A 23,033-nucleotide genomic window follows, 5' to 3' on the forward strand; every position below is an offset into this window, starting at 1 on the left:
ATTGTGAATATTTACAGATATCCCCATAAAAATCACCTAAGAGGTGGTAAGTTCCAGTGTTCATGTGGAGAAAATCACCCTGGAAAAATATTTTGTATATTGTGATCTGGATTTCTGTATGCTTTATCAGTTCCAAATCAAACACAAAGTTTATCTCGTATAATCAGATAATTTGGAGCACTACTGGGGTTTTGGAGACCACACCTTAACCTACAACCACCAACATGATGGCCCAAAACCAGACAGGGTCCTGACCGCCATCCTTTTAGCAGCACTTTATAAATACTCAGAGATAAAGCATCACTTCCAAGCATAATTATTAATATCAAAAGAGTTTGGCTGTAACACCACCAGGAGAAGGGGGGGTGTCACAGGAATATCTTCTGTGAGTGATCCCTGTCTGCACACTGAAGAAATGTGCTGTGTCCATAAAGCTCTGTCCAACTGTAGGGCAGCCAAAGGGTACGCACAGCTATTTCTGAGCCACGGGAAGCCAACCTGAGCCTTCTTGGCAAACCTGCAGTACATTTGGAAGCTACAGTAATACCAGGCAGTGCTCCCACTTGCTTACTAAGAGGTATGGCTGAGTGCTAGCAGGCACCTCACCATTACTGCTACCCAGGCTGATGCTTAATGCCAAGCAGACCCTTCTCTCTGAGGATGAGTTGGATGCCACTATCAGAGCTGTTTGGGTGATACTGCCAGCTGAGTATCCTCGCATGCTTCTGCTCTGATGCTGGAAGCCACGGGCCACATCCACCTCTCCTGCCAGAGCAACTGGGGTGAGAACATCCCAAGGGTTGGGACGTACTGTCACCGCAGCATCCAGCAAAGCTGCATGAAGGCTGCAGCAGTCAGGGAAGTGCTACTCCACTCTCCATCCTTGAGATGAGTTTTAAAAGCAAACAAACCAAAAACAGATGATCTGCCCAAACACAGAAGGGTGGAACAGAGCTATTTTCAAGCTGAGGGCTGAGCTTTGCTTGCTTTGCCTACGGTGGATGTATCTGTGCATATGTATGTGCAAGCCAGCACAGACGTGTATGTTCACATGTATTTTCTCACGCTTTGTGGACACTGCCATGCACAAAGATGAACCATCTCACAATAAATCTGATCTGACGTGGGACATGCAGCTGCCTTGGAAACACCAGCCTGTCTCGTTTAGTGCTCCTCTACCCACGAGAGGGAGCTGACAATCCTCCGTCTGAGTTTGACAGCCACAAGGCTGCTAACAAGGCATTGAGTCTGGCATGGGTTTTTCCTACATTAGATATATCTGGCACATGTTTTTCATAAAGCTGGGGAAGAGTAGACGATGTGAGGCAGGTGAAGGCAAACCAGTAAGGGAAGGAATTATGTCTGAACTTTTATACATGGCCTGCAGTTTGACAATAGGCTTCTTTTTCCTTTTTTAAGAAAATGTCTGATTTTTTTTCTCATTTGCTTGAGTTGTGAAAGGGCTCTGGCTTTGTAGGGTGACTCCAGATAAAAGTCTTGCATTAGGTGCAACTCAGAGTCTGTGATAAAGGTGTCCAGTGACAGTTATCTTCATGTGGAAATTTGTGCTTGAGTCAGACTCTAAGTTACAGCACAACTTATAGCTGGTAACACATACACCATGCTGTAGCTTGTCTTGCCATATGGGAATCTAAGCAGAGACAGCCATGAAAATCACAGACTTCTACTGAAACCTGGAAGCCCATGAGTCTGCTGATGAGGAGGGAGCCAGAAAAAACTCAACCCATGGCTCACCAGGTCTGGTACTACTTGCCACAGCATTACAGTTGTCCAGGAGCAGGGCAGCAGTTGGCTGGGTTGCTCTGGCCTCATCTCTGAAAATGTACTTAAAGGCAAGATGAAACTCAGGTTGAAACACAAGTGACAGGTAAATGGCCACTGCTCCCAATCCCTGGGCTGAATGAATGTCTGTCCAATGTATTTGCAGGGCTGTGCTTCACTCTGGAACTCCTACAAATCACAATGCTGCAGTGCAGTTTGCTCTAGGTTGCTCCTTCATGAGAAAAATGTGAAGCTGGTGATATTCACAGCAGTGTCCTGTAGAGTGTGCAGAGATCCTCCCCCCCAGCCCATCTCCTGCAAACAAGATGTATTGCCTTGTTCCCTTTACCCCCTTGGTTCCCAAATGGTGATGTTCTTCACACCAGCTTTCAGTCCAGGGAACAGTGCTGCACTGTGCTCCCCATCCACGTTAAGCAGATGATGAAAGGACCAAGCCAACCCTGCCTGAAGAGCGACTTGTGGTAACTAACCTTTATCCATGTGGAAATGCAACTGCAAGCACAGGGTCAGGAAACCAGGTGCGGGGGCCAGGAATCAGAAGTGAAAAATGCTTTGGAAAACACTGGAGAGTTCTGAAAATGGCTGAAAGAGTGGCAGCACAGCAGGAGTGATGTGGAAACATCCCATGGATGGAATATTTCTGCTCTTGGAGCCTAAACCTGGCCCTTTTTATAGTTAAACAAACCCTTTTGCAAGGCTGGTTACCCCCTTCCCATACCATAGCAGTTTTACCACTTGAACCTGGGAAAGGTTTGTGCTGCACTTCTTTCTCAAGCAAAATTCCCAGAGCTACTAGGATGGAGAGAAGTAAGCAGGATCAGCTTTTAAATGTAAAGTATACTAAATTTTAAGATGAGAAGGTCATATGGTAATATTTCTATATATAAAGAGACACTCTTACCAGTTCTGCATATAGATATTGGTCAATATAAAGTGAGAACACCTCAAAATAAAAATGTTGTATTTATAAGACTTGACAAGTGGTAGAACACAAGAAAGCGTCTTTCCATTGCACATGCTCCCTCGAACTGTCATGAATCATTGCAACAGAAAAGGTATCGTAGCTATGGCAGCAGCATAGCAGATTGCCATTTAAATTCCCCAGCAGACAAATAACTCCACGATTTAGCACTCCCTTAGCAGCAGCCCACTGTAAATAACGCCTAAAATGCTCACGAACTCCCATGATGTCTCTCTCAGGCCTTATACCAGAGCTGAGAGAAGTCAGGAGAGTTGCCTCATTGACTCGAACAGGCATTGACTCAGGCCATTGAAGCAGATGCTCATCACAGTAAATCTACTGGTATCAGTAGGGAGTGTTTGGGGGTAAATCTATTATAAGAAAAACTGGTATCAGAGCCCTTGCATACCCTGTGCTTCACGAGGGAACAGGAGACTACAGCTGAACTACTGCAAGATATGTTTTACTTTCAAAGCCATAGCTGAGCCTAATTTAAATGGTGCTTTCTGATGGACTTTTTGCAATTGCTAAGACTGTATTACATTTCAGGCGAGGCAGCCAGCTGGAAATCCAGTGAGAGCAGTAGGCAGAAATTAGTTCCCCTGTTCACTATCCATCAGTTGGGCATTTTCATCTCAGAGGCACCAGTCCCATCTCTTTCTTCCTCACTCATTTTGGAAGCTGAATAAATAGTTGCTGCCCAGAGGAGAGAGCCCACAGGCTATGGAGACAAAAATGGTCCCCATGAGGGTCCTCAGAGTCAAACCCAGCCTGTTGCAGACTGAATTATGAAATGTAATCTGAAAACTGTCTTCATCCCTGAGGCAACAAGACTTTGGTTCATGAAAAGAAATTGTATTTTCATCATGAAAGCTAGTTATAGATGGGAGTGAATTCACACAAATGTGTTTATTCAGAGAAATCCTTGCTCACAGTAAGGTGTATTTTCCACATCCAGCCAGGCGTAGCAATGGGGAAGCAGAGCCAAGTCATACAGAATTGTCTTGCAGACAGTTACGACTATGTTGAGGAGTTTATATTAAAGAAATTCTGGTAAAGTTAAGGATTTTTTTTGTATTCAACAAAGCTCTTTTGCCTGTTCCCTCATTATTTAAAGATTTCTAGGCATTACTGCTCATTCTTCAATTGTAAAATACCTATATCAGGCAATTACCTTAACTAAATACTTCTCGGGGTTTTTGTTGAGTGTTCATTCTGTGCCTGCTCTTCAGTATGTCTGCTGGGACTGCTGAGACCTCTCACAGTAATTTCAAATGTATTCCCATTGATTTAACTACTCCTCCAACTGTTTACTCAACAAGATAACAACTATCTTGCCAAAAAATTGTCTGAGCAACATTTAAACTCAATCCACCAGGGAAACAAAAAACAGTGCTCATTAAAAAGTCTTTGCAAGATTCCACCATCTCACCTGTCCCCCCATCCCCTCTGTATATGCCCTTTGCTGTCTTGGGAATGTCAGAAACGGAGAACTCTCTACACCACCTGCCTCCAGAGCTGAATTACAGCCCTTCTATAACAAATTTCTAGAGAGTTTTTGCTATCAGACTGCTTCACTGGAGGTTGAACAAAATACTTGAACATAGGCAGAGTATCCTTAAAAGTTGTAATTTGTATTAGACCACAGATCAAGGTGAAATTTTAGAATGACTTACGCAGTTCTCATTCTGACAAGCTCTTTTTCTCAAAATACAAATATGACAGTGTCTATGTGGGTTTTAATGAATGTTTCGGCTGGAGTGAGCCATCTCCATGGAGCTAAGAGCACTGCATCTATATTCATACAATAAATCTGAAAGTAACCTTCTTCACAACTGGAAAATTATTCCTCATCTATCTCTGTTCACCAGTATAGTTTCTCACCACTTGTACAAGTTTTCAGACTCGTGGACAAACTATACAGGGTCTCTTCAATCTCACTTTTCCTCCAAAGAACAAAGTAAAACTTAATTATTGTTTTTATGAATACATCAACAGACAGTTTATATCCACAAAATGCTCAATATAGCGCAGAGACACTGAAAAACAAGGTTTTGCCAATTATGATAAAATTCTATGTAATCAGCAGTTGTGGTTTAAAAATCAACACTGAAAAAAAAAAAAATCAGTATTTTCTCTTGGTTATTTGAGCAAGTTGGGCCCAAATCCAAAGGCCTTCTGGAGTCAGTGGAAAAGGTTGCAACTTCAAAAGGATGTGGTTAATTGAAAGCCATCAAGCAGACCCAGTGGCCCATTAAGTGCTCTTCCCTGGCACCAGCTGCCCAAGAGGTAACACAATGCATTATAGTTGATATGAAGTATAATGGCTTGAAATTACTTCCACAGCTTTCAGCCATGGACCAAAACATGGAGATAATGGCCCTTACTGTCAATCAGTGTGATATCAAGATCGTTCACCTCAGGCAGGGGGGCACCTTGAACTCATAGTCCTTGGCAAGAGCACACACTGCTGTGGTTTAAAGGGACATTCTATGCTTTAAGGAGGACTAGCCCCCTCTCTCTTTCTCTAAATTTTGGCTGTGTTTCACTAGTATTTTGGTTTGGAGCAGTTATGCAGTTCTGAAGCAACCCCCCATCAGTCCCTTTACCGCAGAGTTCACAGAGTTTACTTGGTTTACAAAGCACTCTTAGTGCACCAGACTCCTTTTGTGGGAGACAAACCAGAAAACCTCTGCGGTAGCACACCCCAGATGTTCTCCTACAGAGATGTGAGGGTCCCAGACTACACCCTCTGGACACTGCTTCAATCCACATACATGGTGGGGTCTTTCTGTGCAGAAGACCAGACCACATATAAATGAAAATAACCCCCCTGAACCACATCATGTGTGGATGTAAGGACCTCAGCAGCAATTCCTTGGAGATACTCATCCAATCCTCTTCTGCCAAGACGCTTACTGTTGTAGAAACTGTCTTGTAGATGCTCAATTAAAAGTTTTGTCCCTTTACAGAAGGATAGAGTTACAGAGACTTGTCAGAAAGGCTTAAGGTCTGTCTCCATCCTTAGCACTTACTTCTGTTAGAGGTTTTATTTGGATTGCATTTCTGGCTCCTGTGAATCCATTTCTTAGGTGCCTACAGGTCCATGTGCATCAGCTAGGTCAGGAGTCTGACCTCCCTGGAGCAGCAAAAGCACTTAACGGTCATCTGCTATAATGCCACATGGCTTTTCTGTGAATCTAGTTCACCATCCATGTTACTGCATTGCTGTTCATAGCTGAACACACTGGTGGCACAGGGTGGATGGAGGATGGACACTTTCATTGTATGCATCTGGGTGACAGATACTGGCGATGAGCTGCTTACTTCCCAGGGCACTAATGGTTTCAATCCAAGCATCAGCATTAGAAAATCGCGCTGGTGGGAGTGGGCTGGATCAGGGACAATGCAATGAGTAAGGAACTGTAAAAGCAAATTTTGCTGAGATGAAGGATTATCCTAGGATTTAGGTGATGATATTTGTGTTAGCTTTTTTCTTTAACAAATAACGCTCAAAGGAAATGTTTTTTTGCTCTATACTGAACACTAAGGTGGCTTCAAACAAGAGATCCCATCAAATCCCAGTCTATTTGCACTATTTTCTGATGCTGTACAGTCTTTCTGTCTTTTTTTATGCTGGCCGTATAGCCCATGCATTACCTTTGAAACTTCATAACTTGCTGTGCAACTTCTTTTTCTTTTTATCCTGACCTAGCTTGCTTTTAAAACCAGCTGTGTCTTTTCACCTGAGGTGAAGCTTTGCAGCTAGCCTACATTATGTAAACGTGTATTGTAACATCCCTAAACCTGCAGTTAGTCAACAAAAGATCAAACGGACCAACACACTTTCATGGTAGCCATCAAAGGCACTCAGACTTTCTCAGCGAAAGCTGCCAGCTTGCATTTTTTTTTGTCCAATGGCAAAGATAAGGCTATTTATCTTTCTTTCAGTTACAAATAAATAAGGAAAAGAAGGACAGTAGTTTAAAATGCTATCTTAATCAAATCTCTTCATCTTGGAGTTTATATTTCAAGCCTTTACCTGCATTCCACAGTGAAGTCAAATGTCAAACTTTCCCCCTTTATCTTCTCTCCTTGACTCAAGAGAAGATCTGTATCTTTACAGAATGAAACAACTGTTTTCCTTAAAATGTTTCAATAGGCCTTGATTTTGTAAAACAAACCACTTTTCTGGCAGGTGCTTTGATTTCAGGGAATTAAAGTAATTGCCACAAAAGGGCTGACAAACCTCACAGCTGCTGGAGTAAAAGGAGAAGGAACTGCATGGATGTAGATGGCATGTCTGGGCAGGAGAAGAGGTGGACAGGGAGTGGGGTTTGGTATTGACATTTTTAATACACTTTCTCTCCTGACTATTCAATCTTTTGGTCCTAAGTGTATAGCAAGAAATCATCTGCTTTGTCATCTTCCCTAAATCCACTTTATCAACTGGACCAAGCGTGGGTGTCCAGAGAACAAAAAAGCACAAAGCTGTAGTAAACAAGTGATACAGAAATAGAGTTTGTTTAGTCTTCACAAAAGAGAACTGAAATGAAACAGCATAAACTTATAATGTAGCTGCAGAGGAGAAAAAAACAAATGGTTCTTCGTGTCTACTGATGATAGGACAAGGAGTAATTGGTTTCAACAGCGCTAAGAGAACTTCAAGCTGGCTATTAGGGGAGACTTTCTTCTGATGTGATTAATTTTGTGCTAGAAAATCTTGTCCAAGAATCTGTGAAACCTCCACCACTGTAGGGTCCAATAAACAGCTGAGGCAGGAGTGATTTAAGTGTCCATGAGAACAGCTGATCCTGCCTTAGAGGAATGGGCTGTAGGATAAAACACTGCTTTGAAATCTCTTCCAACACCATCTCCCAAAAACTCCTTTTATTTTCTCAAAAAGCCTTGCATTAAGACAGGAGTCATGGCTCAGCATTGATTCAAAGTTTGGCGTTGTTCATCCTTTTGCCAAGATTTTGGTCTACACCACTTTCTCCCTTCTCATCTACCATTTCAGCTCACACAGACTAAAGCAGAGTGAGAACTGAAATCCAAGCAAAGTGCCAGCACTGGGAGCAGCCTCAACCAGACTAGTCCTCACAGGCAGCCAGTCTCTGCCTGTTAATATCACTTACTTCAGAGTTTTTTCACCTGATACTATCTAACCCCCACTATGTTTAAACTAAATCTTGTCCCACTCTCTTTCCTGTTGAGGTTGAACCTCCTCAGGGACAAGAACTGAGCACCCCAGTGTGTATGTGCAACAGTTAACCCATTTTGGATGCTAGGCTCAGAAATTATGTCATGGACAGAAGTTGTTAAGCAGATGTTTGTTTGTGAGCATTAGTGAGGAATGCTTCCCTGTGTTGCAAGAAGCCACAGGGCCACCAAGCATCTTCATTTCTGCACACACTTCTGCTTTTTCCATCCTCATCCCTTCTGCTCACCTACGTTAACAAGCCTAGAGCAGAAAGGACAGGCTATCTCTCATTTGTCTTGCATCTCCTTGCAGGCAATGAAATAATCTCTTTATTCTTAAAACTGGATCGCTATTTACATGCAGGCAGGCAGGCAGAAGTATTCTTGGGGAATAGATACAAAGACACATTTTTCTCCCTGCGAGAACAACTCCCTGTAATTGTGAGTACAACTAACAAAAGAGAATGACAGGCACAGAAAAATAAGTTTCCACTGCTCAAGTGGAGCCAGGAAGAGGTTAGAAAAATATTTTGATGCCTATGAAATCATCTGAAAAAAAACCATTTTATTACTGTAGAGGGCTTTTCTTTCTCCTCCTGTTTAACACCTTTGAATATATTTTTAAATGGATTTTCTTCTGAGCTCATTTTTAAGTTACTTGCTTCTCTATAGAGTACTTCACTAGCGCTAAACCTGAGACAGTCCTGTGTTGCTGGATGTGAAGGTGCTCAGAAATCACACAACAAAGTGAAGTGTGAGCCTCATGGAGAGGGTGGAGGAATTAATTATTTTGTATGTGTGTAATTGTGGTTTCTGGGTGCAAATCCAGAATTCTCCAGTAAATTTTACTGGCGATTGTTTTGAATTCCTACAGTTCAGTTTCAAAATCCATCACGAGCTCCCACTCCGTATTCTCCTTCCCCAAAAGTCTTCCCTGTAGCGGGAATGTGCAGAACCCTCCTTAGCAGCTGCATTTTTTCCAACCATCCTGCAGGAAAGTATTTTTGCAATGCTGCATTATATGTAAAATATATGAAGTACTCAATTTAAACTTAGGAAGGCCTGTCATAGTCAGACAGTACAGAGATATTAGCCAGTCTGAAGTTGAAGGATTTTCAAAGAACAGTATTGGCTTCGTGTCCTTGCACAGGTAGCAAGGTCAGTTCTGAGCCTGCAGGAATTGCAGGGGCTGTACCTTTGGAGGACAATCCAAAGGACAATTTACAGTTGTAGTTTTGTCAGATCTCCAGGATCTTAATTCTTGTTAAAATAGAAACTACACAATTGGGTTGGGTTTTTTTTTCTTCTCTCCCTGTCTTTGCTATATGTATTCAAACCCTCCAGCTGTTACCATTCCCTTACAAATTTACCACCGTCCTCTCCTGCTTCTTTCTTCATGGTCCAGTTTGCCTCTCCCTTCACCTTCTTGTGTCTCTCTTCCCTATTGTTTCTCTATCTAAAGCATCCTGTCAGTGTCTCTGCTTACATCTCTACCTCGTTCAAGTCACTTTTAACCGGTTATTCCTTTCAAAATGCCCACAAAGAGAAATTAATAATGGGCCAAAAGAACACCGTGCAGTCATTCACCTCTTTGACACTGTCATGCACCCTGTCTCCTCTGTGTTCAGTCCTTCTCAGTGTAGGCTGCCTTTCCCCTCTCTCAGTCCTGCCCAATGCCAAGAAACTTCATAAATAACTAGAGGATGAGATTTGGTTTGGAGAATGAAGCACTGACCTTGCCTTGCTCTCAGCCCTGCCATTAAGCTGTTAAATGACCTTGAATAACTTTTTTAACCTCGTCTGTCCCAATCTGTCTCATCCTGTGACTTTTTTCAACAAAACCTGTAAGCTCCTGGGATCTTGTTATGTGCTGTTAAAACCTCTTGAACAAAAGAGCCCATTGGCTGGCTCAGCTGGGACTTATCCCCTGTAACCACAGACATCTACACTGTGAATATCTACATCTGAGCAACCCGCTAAAGCTTCCTAGACAGTCAGAAGAGAACAATAGGCAGGTTTAGGTTGAGATTCACCTAAGTAAATGTAGGATTCACCTTTGGGATGAAATTAATTGCTCCATCAGAATTGCTTGCATGTAGAAAATAGTCCCCTAAATATTAACCGATTGCAATCCTTTGGTGAATTTAACTGAAATAGCTGAATTATTTTTGGCCAACTAGACTGCATTTTTTAAATAAATAAACTATTTTGTTAAAAAAAAAAAATCTCACAGATATTTGGGGAAATACTAAGTACTTGAAAGGTGATTTTTCTGAGTCTTGTCAGAAGTTTCTTTGTAAATGGATTACTGAACGTCTGCTTCAGGAGGAACTTTTATCACATTTCACATTCCTGAAGAGCTATAACTGTGTACAATGCATGTAGACATGCAGGTACCAGCAAATCAGCACACTGGACCCACCTCAGACATCCCATGTTGATTTTATGTAAGCAGAAAACATGAGCTCCTTAACATCTTGAGAATTGCATTAGTACCTAAACCTGCATGTAACGCCACAAAAATAAGATGTGACATAGACACTTTTCCTGCCTTAAATGAGAACCTACATGAAATGGCATCTGCTGAAGAGCTCATGGGAAGGAATATTCTGTTTTCCTACCCAAAGGAAGAAGTTTTGAAAACAGACCTTTTGCAAGGCAACTAGATGGAAAGGTCATGTCACTCACCAAATATGCAGAAATGGAAGAGCTGAATAACTGCCTAGCATGAAAATTACACCTATCAATGCTAATCAACATCACCTCATACAGCTGAAACGGCATTAGAATACTGGAGAGTCTTTGAAAAAGACTAAATAACAGAATGAACTTTTTTAAAAAGTCAAAGTTTTGCCAAAACCTATTACATACACTCTACAAAGGGGTGTCTGTGAGCAACTAGGAGGGACACAATAATAATAAACTGGAGGAATAGCTTTCATATGATAATAAATGAATTGCAAATAGCATACATGTCAGGCACACTAATTTTAAAACAGAAAACTTTTCCAAAACATAAATAAAATGAGATCGTGACTGGGACAAGTAGACTCTTCATCCTTAGAAAAGAAGACATTTTCCTGAGTAAAGGATTAATTTTATTTTTTTTTTTTTAAAGATAAATATTTGGATTTCAGGTGCCAAAGTAAAATTAAAAAAAAAAAAATATGCACCCATTCAACCACCCCAAAATCCCAAGCACCTAGAGAGATTACTACCCAGAGTATGGGACCTGCAATGCCCAGTAAAAGAGACCTTTTAGAGCCCATCTGAAACTGGATTAGGCACAACTAGGAGAATAGATCTAGCCCTAGAAGAAAATGTCCCACAAGGAAGAAAATTTAGGCCATTCATTTAGTTATTTAGTCACAGTTATTGAAAATGCCTGTGCCAACTGTAAGGCTGGAGAAGTCATCGTGGACAATTGGAAAACAAAGGTGGAAACAGATCCTGTGAAGGAGACAGAGGAGTTAGTACCTTCCTGTGAGTCTCTTCCTCCCAGCGCTCCTCAGGAAGGGCTTTTAAAATGTGGATGCTTAATTATTTCAGCTCATGTGAGTCTGATATTCCAGAGAAATACTGGAGTGGCTTGTAATTCTGAAAACTGGAAGTTGCTCAGCCAAAACTTTAGTTTGAAGTTAAGGAATCTACTTCTGTATACAGCAGCTGGAGATGTAAAGAGGAGGAGATATAACTAATCAACTGGATGGAAAGCTTCATAGCTCCAACCCTGCGCCACTGCATTTACATGTAGATCACTGCTAGGGAAAGAGGAGATTGTCTGTTTTTAATAACTCTCCTGAGACCATTGCAGTACGGCTATGTAATGTGAACACCTGGTAACTGAGGACAGAACGGAGGCTAATAATCTCATTTTGAGTGGGCCACCAGCCCAAATACCATTTGCATCTATTATCAGGCTGGACTAGAGTTTGGCTGGGCTTGGAAAAGAAAACTGTATCTTTCAACAAGCCCCTTGAGCCATCCTGTTCAAGGAAGAAACAAACAGCAGTGAGACATCACAGTAAGGTAATGGAAAAACATTGTCTTTTCTCTTAAAGTACATGTCTAATGTTTAGAGCCATCTTCCTTTGGTGGTAACATCGTGCAGGCCTATAGAAAACAAAGCTATGTGCAGGTGCTCAGAAACACCCCGGGAGCAGACACAGAGGAATCCAAACTACAATCTTCCAGTCTTCTTTGAGGTAAAACAGTGACAACCTGCATCTTCAGAGACTGACATTCACAATCCTCAAAGAGGATCAGTGGCAGTCTTGGAATCTTAATATTTATGGCAAAGCGTTTCATAACTGAATAGAGCTGAATAGCAAAATAAAAAAATTAATTCTTTAGAAATTAATCTGCACAATTACACAATGTCATAGAAGTGAAAGCATTTCTACAGGAAACCTAAAAATTCTGCCCTGAGGATGTAATTCCCTACTAAACTCCCCAGAAGGAATTTAACTACTGGATCAAATGTAATCAGTTTGCACTATTTGGGTTAGTAAATAATGTTCTGACTTCTGTAAAATTACTGCTAATTTCTTTCCTTTTGGTCAAGTTCTGATGATGGTCAGTAAAAGAAAGGGATGTTTGAGAGAAGTAAGAGAGCAGCTTTGTAGTGAAGATTCATTTAGACAATTTGGTATCTATTACAAGCTGAAGTCAGACAGTGTCTGCATGCAAATGTGGAGAGGTAGTGAAAGGAAACCTCACACAGTGAGAGGGTCCTTTTTCTTCATTAGCATTTACAAAGTTAAGTGACATAAATATGGGATCTGATGACTTGAACCACACTAGACACGTCCTGTATGTCACGAAGCTCTCAGGGCTCTGTGCTAACACCATGTGCTACTATCATGTTCAGGCGCTCTCTTCATCCACTTGACCTTGAGGATTTATTACCATTGTGAAAAGGGTCTGTAATCTCACATCGGTAGGATGTGACTGTCCACTGCTGCACACAAGAAGAACCTTTGTCCTTCAATTCCTTGTCCCTTAAGCAGAATGGCTGCACTTAGGGGAAGGTAGTAAGGGTATTCTCAGATGCTCTAAATTCTTTTCCATGGTTGAAAAACAAGGAAAACAGAAAGAGGGTGCAACTCAGAAAATGACAGTGCATGTCCCAGTCTTGTCAGTGTTTAAAGAGGCATTTGGACAATTCCCTTAATAACATTCTTTAAGTTTTGGTCAGACCTGAGTTGGTCAAGCAGTTAGACAAGATGATCATTGTATGTCCCTTCCAACTGAATTCTATTCTATTCTATTCTATTCTATTCTATTCTATTCTATTATTCTATTCTATTCTATTCTATTCTATTCTATTCTATTCTATTCTATTCTATTCTATTCTATTCTATTCTATTCTATTCTATTCTATTCTATAGTCAGTTGTCTTTGCCTTCAGATCATGTCAGGAAAACAAGACACAAATTTCTCACAGAGCATGACAATAGCTGTTACCTGTATAAAATAATTTTTTGCCATGCTCCATGACCACTGCATGTGTGAGAAGGCATGGGAGCAAGGGAGGAAGGCAGAGGATGGCCTTGCACCAGGGCAGGTGATTTTGAATAGTTTCCAGATGGCACTGGCACAATATGTTCTATCTGTCTCCTGAAGAAAGTGGATCTGTCATTCAAGTCATTCAGACAGAGTTTCTTTTCACTCTCCTGGAAGTGTTTGACTTTACCTGGTGGTTTTCTTACTGTTACTCATGAAATAAAGATTTTTATCAGTTACAGTGGAATAGTCAGAACTTCTTTATGATCAATTCTGTTGAAACAGGATGCCAGCAATAACTGGTAGAGTTGGCAGACTGTGCAGGCTGACATGAAAAATAATTTGCTGAGCCCTATCATTCAGGTAAGGACAAAGGACCAGATCCAGCTCTGGGGAAAGAGTGCAGCTTAAACAAGGGTCTGCAATTTGTCAAGAGCCAAGGCAGCAGACGGGTATGGGTGGGGAGATATTTCTGAAGTGGGGATTGTGAAAATAACATCGAAAAAGATGGATCAAGAGATGGCAGGTATCTAAAAAAATGTTTACAAGATTTTATGCAGAAAGGAAGGGACAGAACATCCGTACTACAAGAACAACTTGTACAAAATCTTCCCACCACTCTCATCTAGCCCCATTATTGCACAGGAAAGAAGGAGAGATATTTTGGGTACAGCTTTAAAACAAGCAATCATTTGCTTGAAATTACACAAAAAAAAATCTGGTTTTAATTTCCCTGCTGAAGTACTTTTGCTTGATTTAAGTGGCCAGACCAAGACAGCTCAGAAGAACAGTAGGAAGCTTTGTAACGTATGATTGCAGAAAGAATTTAGCAGGGACAGTAATCTGAATGTCTTTAGACATAATATTAATTCCTTTTAGCCTCGCAGTGGAATCAGAATATACCATTAGTAAGCGTTACATGCCATATCCTAATTACTGTACTTACATACAAGATATATTGTTATAATGCAGCAGCCCCTGCCTTGGCCTCGTCATGAACAAATATATGAGACAATACACTTCCCATGAGTCTTTCAACATGCCAGACAAATGTTTTTTCCAGAGAAAAGACAAAAAAGAAAATCTCATGAAGGCTGAGTGAAGCAGGAGAGACGAGGGGTAGGAGAGGGAATGGGGAGTGATAAAATGGTGAGTACAGAGAAGTACTGACTGTACAGAGGGATTAGCAGGTCTGTTGTACCCCCTTTTTTGCAGCACACAGTAGCATTTTGTCACTTGAAGGACGAGAAGAACCAGCACAGGGACCTTCTCCTGCATCTTCCACCCTGCAGACACCATCACTGCTGTCTTGGACCATGACAGTGGAAGTTGAACAAGATATTACTGATATTACTGCATTTACAGGATAGGTTCAAACTAAACTGCTAAAAATAATTTAAGGGTTTTTTTTTCAATGTTTAAATCTCAAAATATTCCTTGAAGGCAGTTCCTCAGCAGGAGCTGAAGGAAAATAGGCTGGTTATGGTTTAATGGACTAGTCCCAGAGAGCTTTTCATAAAATGGTTATAATATTATAAATAAGAAATGTTGTAAGAATAGCTAAAATGGGAATTTACACAAAGTATGGTGCCTTTTATTTGCATATGACCTCAATGATTATGTGCAAGATTTGGCCCTCGTCACAATAAGTGCCACATTCTGGTTAGAGAAATATGATGCCTTTGTTTTGGCAGAAAATAAATCTCGCAAGGTAATCAAAAATTCATGTAACGTATTCTAAAAATATCCATTCCAAAACTGTCTGTGCCAGACAAAACAAGAGAAAATATATGCTTTTGCTAGGGATATTGATCTATAAAATGTTTCTTTTCTTCTCCCTCCTTTGCCCTCTTGATTTTCTTCCAAGCTCCCCTCTTCTGGTACTTTCAATGGAGCAAGGGCTTCTACTGGTAAGGAACATCTTGAAACATAACTTTGCCAGCTATCCCCTGGATTTTATTTACACTGAGGCCCTCAGCACTGTTCTGGCAATTTAGAAAGGGATTATGTCCATTTTTAGCTCTTTAGACTTCTCCCAGCATGTGTAAGGACCTTTGTATGAATAAGGACTTAGTATGCACATTACTGAAAAGTTGCTTTGGATGCCCTCTCCCCTACATAGAAATAAATGGAAGTGAACCTGGAAAAAATGTTTCACTTCCTATGAAAGTCAATCCACCTAGAAAGAAATCCTCATAAAGAGGAATACTGCTCGAGGCAGGGATTTCTCTGAATAAAGTAAGTGTCTAGTTGCTCAGGAGGTGGATTTCCTATTCATTGGTGTACACTAGTGGCTTTATAATGCTACGGTGACGCAAAGCACCTATGCTAGCTTAAAAATACAAGTTTTAGGATCCCTGGAACAGAAGTGCAAAGCAGCTGGGCTAGACCAGTGTATCTGGCACTTGCTATACTGGTTGTGGAAGCTAATTTAGACCAGCTGTGTCTTCCTTACATTGGTCACAACTCACACCTCACATCTTTTTAAGCTGGGGTGAGGAGAACTTGCACCAGTATACCTCTTCAAGAACAGGATCGTGTTTAATTTCCACTTTACTTCAAAGGCCCAACAGTGTAAAAAAAAAAAAATAATCTGCAGGTCTGACTGATAGGATTACAAGACAGGGGGTTTTCTTGGGTAGAGTGAGGTTGTTTCTCAAGCACAACAGCAAGTCACTGGGGGGATGGCATTTCCAAACAACAAATATCCCACCTGTCTCTTTGACCTGGCACCCTGTCACACCAGGAACAGTGATGGATTAAAGCTTTTATACAGCTGACTGGTGTTTCTGGGTCTCATTTTTCCACCAAGGGCTCTATTTCCCCATTAGCAAATGTTTTCATTTCACACAGGCTACAGTGCTTTGTTTGTGTTTGTTTGGCAAGCCATGGTTATGCCTGGTCAAAGGAAGACGGAGACAAAACTCATCCCTTATGTGACTGTCTTTTAACAGCTCTGAAATGCTGCTGATGGGCAGCTGTCCCTTCTGCTTCCATGCTGTTCTTCAGGCAGACCATTACTGAGATAACCCAATATAACCTATTAAGCATAAGCTGACATATGGCTTTTGAGGGACAAAATCAGATAGGAAAGAGTTTAAATATTGAATTTACTTGCACAGACTTATAATTTCTCTGTTTGTAAGGAGGAACAACATGGAGGCTTAGTATGAACTCAGTCAACCATTTCAAAATGCAGTCAATAAAACCAGTACATAATAGCTGCTGGTAGCCACAACCATGTGACAAATGAACCATCATATTTTCTAGAAAAGAGGATGTAAGAAAGTCTGGTTACAGGACCATTCTTTTGCCTGGAATACTCTGTGTCTAAAACAGCAGTTTAACAAAACACCACAAAGTACAAGGGACATTTGCTGTCAAAGACCAAAGGAAGCACAGGGTTCCTAAACTGAGGAAGCCTTCAAGGCCTAAAGGAGCACTGAAAATGGTCTTCCAGATTCTCTTTCTCTCCTTTCTAGTCTATTTTTTATTTGAGGATATTTCTAGTCATTTGTTGAACCGAGGCCTTCTTTCAGATAATCACAGACTCATGGAATGGTTTGTGTTGGAAGGGACCTTAAAGATCATCTGCCACCCCCCTGCCATGGGCAGGGACACCTTCCACTAGCCCAGGTTGCCCAAAGCCCAGTCCAACCTGGCCTTGAGCACTGCCAGGGAGGGGGCAGCCACAGCTGGGCAACCTGGTCCCATGTCATACCATCCCCACATTAAGGAATTTCTTCCTTAGATTTAATCTAAATCTCCTTATTTCAGCTTAAAACTGTTACCCCTTATCCTATCCCTACACTCCCTGATAGAGTCCCTCCCCATCTTTCCTGTAGCCCCTTTATGTACTCGCAGGCTGCTATAAGGTCTCCCTGGAGCCTTTTCTTCTCCAGGCTGAACCCCCCCAACTCTCTCAGCCTGTCCTCACAGGGGAGGGGCTCCAGCCCCTGGTCATCTCTGTGGCCTCCTCTGGACCCACTCGAGCAGGTCCGTGTCCTTCTGATGTTGGTGCCCCCAGAGCTGGACACAGCACTGCAGGAGGGGTCTCACTAGAGCAGAGTAGAGGGGGAGAATCCCCTCCCTTGCCCTGCTGGACACACTTCTCTTGATGCAGCCCAGCACAGGGTAGGCTTTCTGGGCTGTGAGCACACATTGCTGGCTCACAGTCAGGTTTCCATCCACTAATACCCCCAAGTCCTTCTCCTCAGAGCTGCTCTCAACCCACTCTTCATCCAGCCTGTAGTGAAGCCATGTTGGCTGTCACCAACCACCTCCTTATTCTCCATCTGCCCGAGCATAGTTTCCAGGAGGATCAACTCCACAATTTTGCCGGGCACAGAGGTGAGAGTGACTGGCCTGTAGTTCCCTGGGTCTTTGGGTTTTTTCCCCTTTTCCAGTCAGTTTCCCCTTTTCCATCATTCGTCCTAATTTTTAATTCATACTTTCGCATGGAACAGGCTTAACATTTGTTCAAGACACATGACACAAACCGGTATTAAGAAATCTGAAAATTTACATCCATATCTTTGTGCATACATGTAAGTACATGGAGGGTAACCAGGTACTCTGCTAGCAGTGTCAGGCTAAGGATTTAAGCCTTAATATTTAAATAAGTCCTTCAGATCTTCACATTTTGTGACAGGGCTTACTCTTTTCAATGACCTTTCAGAAGTGCTACCATGTTCCTGGTCCGTCTTTCCCTGCAGCCCTCAGAGATGTCAGGTCAGGTCTCTAATTTCTAGTACTGTCATATATTTTGGAGCAAAATAATAAGGGAATCATATCACATCTCTAACCTCTTATAACCCTTCAGACAGTTCTTTGTAGATTTTATCCAGTGCATAACTTTCAAGAAAATTCAATGAAAAGATGAGTGGGTCACCTGAATCCTGCAACCTGTCACTTTCTCAACACAAGAGCAAACCTGGGATCCAAGATCAGGGCTATGCAGAGTCCCACAGTTGAAGTCACATCATTCAGAGCTGTATCTCTGTTAGAGTCAGGTTTTTGGCTCTCAATGAACAAAACGAACACTTACATTTGCTTCTTGAAATCTGGAAGCAGCATGTGCTGTTGACAACACATCAGCATAATTGTTGCCATGGGCATTTTGAGGGCTGTCGATATCGTGACAGTGTAAGCTGCCAAACAGCTTTGAAATGTAGGCCCAAGACCCTGTTGATCACACCTGAGATCACCGAACCATCTGAATTTGGTTGAGCTCCTACCTTTTTCTTATCAGAGAGAAAATACTACAAATTCCTTGTGTGAAATAAAGGGTAAGCAATCGTGGCTGCTTGTGAAAATCAGTCCTGGAAATAGAGTTGCGAATTCAGGAATAGTAAGAGTGATTGTATATTGTTGCATTAAAATATGCTTCTCTCTTGGGAAAAACACCCTGCATGCCGTCACTTTGTGCAACACACAGCCAGTAAGCAAGTTAAATTTCTTTGAGTGAGTAAAAGGAAATAATATCCCTCCTAAGGACAGCATGAGGTTTTTTCTTAAACTGTGCGTCCAAATCAAATAATTTTCAACTTCCATTGCAAAAGCAGGAAATAATCAGATGTAAGAATCACTCACTGCATGGAAACAAGAGGTTTTGCACAGCTTGGCTGAATTCTTTCCTCTACCCTCTTCTTCTGCCAGATCTTCCTGAAAAGAGCTAAAATAACATTGTCACGAGACTATCGATTACTGACAGTTCATTATACTAATTTGAATGGGATTCTTGCTTTCAGTTTAAAACTGGGGATTAATTTGCCATTCATGAATGATTTCATATTTGTTATAAAATACAGCACTGTGGGAATGTGTCATTTCAGTAACAAACTTTCACTGACACTATTAGTCCCTTTCATATTATAGTTAGAATTGCTCTCTGATTTTATTTTAAAAGATAAGAAAGTTTCACATAGTACCTAGAAGCTCCCTCATGCTGAGCTGCTCTTGACTTCTCGCTTAGAAGATGGGTCAAACAGTAAGATGTGACAGAATTACATCTGACAGACTGATCTCCACATCTCCAGGACCAGTGTTATGAAATCAGTGGAAAATATTCTCATTAGACGTTTTGTTAGTTTCTACATTCGAGCAATCTTTTTCTATAAATTTGCAGAAACACAACCACGTTCGAAACTCGTTTTCTCAGAGATTTGCCAATTTATAAGTAATTTGTAATCCGTAATTGTAAAATAGTGCTTTTTTTCCCCCTGGAGATAGTATTTAGTAGTAGGATTTTGCATGTCTGTGTAAGATCATGTATATGTGTGCACAGAAGCACATACTGTTGCATGATTTGCCTTTGAATGGAAATTTCCCATAAATCTAAATTAAACTATTCCACACAAGTGAACACAATTACATCAATGTGTTTCTTACATATTTTGGCAAATTAATAGGATCTGGTTATCAAATTTATGATGTTCTGCTCCCGTAATAAATAATCTGTGAACCCATTAAAACTGTGTTTCTCATATGTCATTAACTACAATAGACTCAGCACATGTGCAGGCATAATCTCCTTCCTAAAGCCAGATACTGTATATCAAACTTCAGGGTTTCCTATGTGGCCTGTTTGTAATATTCTTAGAACCGAGGGAATTAAAATGTTTGCTACATATTTGAGACCTATAAAAGATTGGGTTCATTTCTCCAAAAGTCAAATAAGCTTTCCACTCAACAGATTCATCTGAGTTTTCAGTCAGTACTTCCCACTGTCAGATCTAAACCTTAATCTGCTAATTACCAGCAAAAAAGCAACCCCTTCATTTTTAACTTGCTCAAAATTACAGCTAGACAAAATATTTTCTGCTAATACATCTTCCAGCTTCAGCCTCAACTCACAATGTCAGACCACTTCTTTTCTCCTCTACCCTTATATCTGTCCATTTTACAGCCACTAGCAGGTAGTTTTATTTCCTTAGCATCCTCCACCAACTAATCTCCAGACAATTTTATATCCTTTGCCTCCCCCATACCTTGACAGTGAAAAAAACAGGGGTCAAAAAGTTTCAATGACTTGCTCCTGGTTGCACTGGAGCTCTGTGGATAAGGCATCTTGCAGGAGTGCCAGCACAGTTCTGCAAGGCACCCTTCCTTTGGGCAACAAATACTAATGCTTTTGCAAACACCCATGAATTCAACCTGAGAAGAGTGTTGCTCTTCCCACCAGCAGCACCGCCTCTCACTGCAAAAAAAAAGCAAATTGCAGTTTGAATAAAAGCTGGTAATTGTTAGCACTCTGCATTACTGCGCAGAAGCAGAAGTTGCACTCAAGCTTCCAGATATTTGTCTCTCCCTCTCGCAGAATCACAGAAATTCTCTCACTCACATTCGTTTGAGAATTTTCATCTGTGAGAATATTTTCACCCTGGTCTGTTTCTGACAAAGCTCAGAGAAGAAGCGTCAGTGATATTACAGCCATCTAGCATACTGTTTAGTAAATAATTCTTCATTACATCCCACCGACTGTTTTCTTTGGAGGGAAACAAATATTCTTACAAATACAACAGATGACATATGAAATTATAAAAGTGCCTATTGGGCAAATGAAAGATCTCCTTTATTCTCAAAACCATCCAGCTTTACAAGTCTAATGTGGAGCGCTGTACTATGCCAGATACATTTGGAAACCATCCCAACTATCACTTTGAAACTCTGCCTATTTAAAAGTTTTGGCAACTTTAATCACAGGCACAAAAGCTTCAGAAAAATTGCTGTTTTAATGAGGCCAGCTCTGCCAGGAAGCGACAAAGCAACCAATGCCATCTGTTTGCATCTACCCACATTTAATCTATTAATGTGAGCCAAACTTACAGTCATCAGTATTGTTTTACTGGTATAATTATCTGGTCTAAAAATAAGCTATGGGTCTTATTCATTGCTGAAGTAAGTGAAATCAGCACTCTTACACCAAATATAAGTTTGACCCAATGCTTTTTTGGCCCAAAAGGAAAACAGGAAAAGTTCAGCTCCATATGCTGTGAATACAAGTGAACCTTGGCTAAGCAGACAAATGCTTTTTTTCACATGTGCATTACAAGCTGAGAACTAACTACTCCACTAGTGGGTCACAGTGACTGTATTCTGAATCTCTGTGGAGTTAAAATACGTGGAATAAAAGCAAGTTAAAAAGATGTTACTATGTTCCTGTGCTACTATCAGGTTTCTATTCATTGATCCAACATGCAGTAGCTAAATAAATCAAACTGCCTTCTTTTCTATGCAAGTCCCAAGTCCCTCAAGATTATTTATTCTTCCGTATATTTTCCGTGGTTATAAAACGTTTGACCAATTGCAATGATAAAACATTAATATGGTCATTAGTGACTTCTTTATACTCCAGTGCAAAATTTAAAACCATTAATTGATTTGACACTCCAAAGAAAGACACTGCTGAGAAATGTCAGCTTACATTTCATGATGTCTCTGTCTACACATTATAAATGGAGTAACCAGGGTTAAATGTGAAGTTCAAGAACCTGAGGCAATTCTTGGGCTCTAATTCTGTGAACGAGCTCTAGCTATGTCTCCGCTCTCACACAGGGAGTACCACAGTTATAAATCTCTACTCCCCACCTCCTTATTCCATCCTCTCCCAGTTTGCCCTCATTTTCTAGCTCCTGGGATGCTGGCACACAGATTGAAAGGAACCCAAAGCAAGATCCACTAAGATCCCTGCTCTGTTCAACACCAGGATTGTGGAGCTGCCTTAAAGCACACTTGTCCTGCAGTCTAAGGTAGTTCAAAATGCTTCAAGACTCCTTGAAGAACATGCAAGGCAAAGGTGAAGGTTTTCAGATAGGGATGATGTGAGCTTGTGAGGAACAAAGAGCATTATCTTCCTTGGTTGGCAACAGCCATCCTTCCTGCTGGAATGTTTAAGCCTAGAAAGAAGAATTAATTTCATTTTCCGTAGTATGAGACTGTACACACACAAAAGGAGATGGACAGACGATGTGTATGTGTTGTTCAACAAGTGCTAACACAAAGTAGAGACAATCAAAGCAAAGGAAGAGAAACTGTAAGCTTTTTAACACCTGTAGGATCTGGAATAGGACATTTCTTGTGGCTGGAGAAGGAAATTTTCCTGGTTTCCTACTTGCCTCCCACAGTTAAGAATAAATGTGTGTGAAATTACTATCCTCCTGCACTTTTAAACATAGTTTACTACAAGAAAGATGTTGGTTTCACTGGCTGATTATAGACATTCTCTTGTAATAGGGATAATTCTTCCCAGTTCCTTGGGTCTTTCATGACTTTATTTCTTACTTGTTCAAAAAATTACTTATCATCATGTATATGCACTGAGTTAATGGTACGAAAATTTTTGTTGTTTTGGGCAGCTTATGTTATGATCTCTAAGACCTTACTGGATTTAGGGGTTTCAGTTTGGTCTTTAGTGGCTCATATTTATCACAAATCTAACACGTATCACAGGGCACAGACTAAAACAAAACATGTAACTGAGGACGGCATTTCTGTAAAAGCCCAGAGGGCTGTAGTACATTGGCAGGTTAATCTGTCATGACTAATAATTATTATATTCACA

This window comes from Athene cunicularia (genome assembly GCF_003259725.1).
Source record: "Athene cunicularia isolate RWA chromosome 4 unlocalized genomic scaffold, athCun1 chr4_part1, whole genome shotgun sequence".
Lineage (NCBI taxonomy): Eukaryota > Metazoa > Chordata > Aves > Strigiformes > Strigidae > Athene > Athene cunicularia.